A 2,807-nucleotide genomic window follows, 5' to 3' on the forward strand; every position below is an offset into this window, starting at 1 on the left:
ATAGAAGGAGAATTGATGCCTTTGAGCTGTGGTGCTGGAGAAGAGTATTGAGGGTACCATGGACTGCTAGGAAAACAAATAGATTCATCCTGGAAAGGATTAAACCGGGTAGCTCCTTGGAGGCGAGGATTCTGAAGCTTATCTCACATACTTTTGTCATGTCGTTAAGGAGAGTCCTGTCCTTGGGGAGGGACATCATGCTTGGGAGGGTGGAGGGACAGCACAGGAGGGGAAGGCCCTCTATGAGGTGGATTGATGCAGTGACTGGAGTAATCGGGGTTGGTGTATCAGAGACAGTGCGATTGGCACAGGACAGAACAGAGTTTAGGGCTGTTGTACATAGGGTCACTATGAGTCGCAAGTGACTTAACAGCACATAACAACAACATGTACCATCAAACTGGATCTGACTGGTACAGGAGGAGATTGTCCCTCCTTCTCCAGCAGAGAGAGCATCTAGTGGATTTGAACCATGTGCCTATGGGCTTTTTTTATTATGAAGCAGCTGTCAAGAGTCAAACAGCTTTTGGTGAGAAACCCAATGCTTCATCTACTTGGCCACAAAGGTTCCTAACAGACATGGCATTTTGAGTCAGTGGCAATGAAGGACTGTAGAGGTGGTGCAGTGGTTAGTGCTTGGATGCTACTCAGTAGACCAGGGTCTGAACACATTAGCTCTTCCAGGGGAAAAAGAGCAGGCCATTGGCTCCATAAAGATTTACAGCCTTGGACAGGTTCTGGGGCAGTTCAATTCTGTCCCAAAAGGAGCGGCCAGGTGGATGAAGACTGCAGAAGCTTGTCAGAAATGAAAAGGACGGCACAGGATTGGACAAGTTTCAGACCTGCTGTTTACAGAGTCACTATGGGTCATATTCAACTTGGAGGCTCCTAACAGGGTTGCTCTGAATCTGAATGAACTTTGAAGGCAGGCATCTGGCTTTTTGGGTTTGGGCAAGCGGAAAGCCAATGAAATGGTCATTTCTTAGGTTCTCTATTCTTGGCTGAAATGGGTACATTTTTGGAGCTCAGGCTTCCCCCGGAAATCATGGGCGATTGTATGCAAGTTTAAAATCAAAGGCTCCTAGAGTGTGCAAACGGAGCCAACTGAAAACAGAGCCGGGGTGCCCCTATTTTAATGTCTTGACACAAGTGTGGCATGCCTGTTGGCTTTTCATAGCTGCCTTTTGTAACAATGGTTTCTTTAGCCTTTACTGACCTTACAGAAAACAACATCAACAGAACAGTAGCAACAAAAACCTGTCATAGAGTTTATCCAACTCGTAACTTTCCTGTTGGAGAAAGGAGAACTGGCCCCTCAGGTTTGGAAGGCTGTAAATCTTCACAGCAGCAGACGGCCTCATCTTTCTCCACCAGGAAATTTGTGGGTTCCAACCAGACCTTTGCCTAGCAGCCAAGCTCTTCAACTAGCAGACACTCCAGTGACAAAATCATATGCCCTGAAGAAGGGATTCCTTTTCTCTAAGCCCTGGCAGAAACAGGACATTACAATCTGTTCCCCATGGGTTTTTTCAATGGAGTCAAACAAATTCAAGATTCACTAGTTTTTTGCCAAAAGGTCTTAATGCATAGCATTACTGATAAATCTATACAACGGACTCCCATAAACAAACATAATTGTGAAAGCTATTTTACTAATGTTGTTGTTGTTGTTATGTGCCATCGAGTCGTTTCTGACTCATAGTGACCCTATGCACAACAGCTCTAAACCCTGCTCTATCCTGCGCCAACCGCACCGCCTCTGACAAACCCATCCCGATTACCCCAGTCACCGAATCAACCCATCTCATAGAGGGTCTTCCCCTCCTGCGCTGTCCCTCCATCCTCCCATAAAAAATCACCTTGGTGTAAGTGGTGGTTGTATAAACTTGAATGCTGGTCATATTAATGATCCTCCTTATATGCCAATGGATATAATCCTATCCCTGACATCAGTGATTAGAGACACAAAAGACCTTTACAAAGAAAACTACAAAACAGCAAGAAACAATAAAAGACCTGTATAAATGGAAGAAAATGGTCCCTATTTATGGAAGTTGTTGTTGATTGGGTTTGAGTTAAACACGACTCACAGCAACCCTATGAACAAAAAGGCTTAAGGCCCTTCTACAACTATCAACATTTATCGAGTTTCCAGAGGCATTTTATTTAGGAAGTAGATGCCACTCCTGCTTCCTGTTTATGGATAGGAAGACTCAATATTGTGAAAAATAACAACCCTACCAAAAGCAATCTACATGTTTAACACAATCTCAATGCAGACACCGAACTCATTTTTCAAAAAGAAAGAAAAAGCAACAAGCAAGTTTATCATTGGAGAGGAAAAGAGACCTCAAATATGCTCAACACTTCTGAAAAACAAGAATGAGGAGGAAAGCATAGCATTCCCAGATCTCAAAACCTACTACTACACAGCTGTGATAACCAAAACGTGGTACTGGTACAATGACAGGCAAACAGGTCAATGGGGAAAAAATTGAGAACGAAGAAATTAATCTGTCTATCTGTTGCCAAATGATACTCGACAAGGAAAGGAAAGCTATCAAGTGGGGAAACGACAACCTCTTCAATAAACGATGCTGGCAAAACTGGACTGCTGCCTGCAGAAAGCTGAAACAGGATGCTTATCTTATCTCACACACAAAAATCAGGGGAGCTCTGGTGGCCTAGTGGCAAGAAGCTGCACTGCAATCCCAGAGGCGCACGGTTCAAATCCACCAGATGCTCTGCCAGGGAAGGAGGGACAATCTCCTCCTGTACCAGTCAGATCTGATTTGACGGTACACACA

Source organism: Elephantulus edwardii, unplaced genomic scaffold (genome assembly GCF_000299155.1).
Source record: "Elephantulus edwardii isolate Elephantulus edwardi_28Jun2011 unplaced genomic scaffold, EleEdw1.0 scaffold00208, whole genome shotgun sequence".
NCBI lineage: Eukaryota > Metazoa > Chordata > Mammalia > Macroscelidea > Macroscelididae > Elephantulus > Elephantulus edwardii.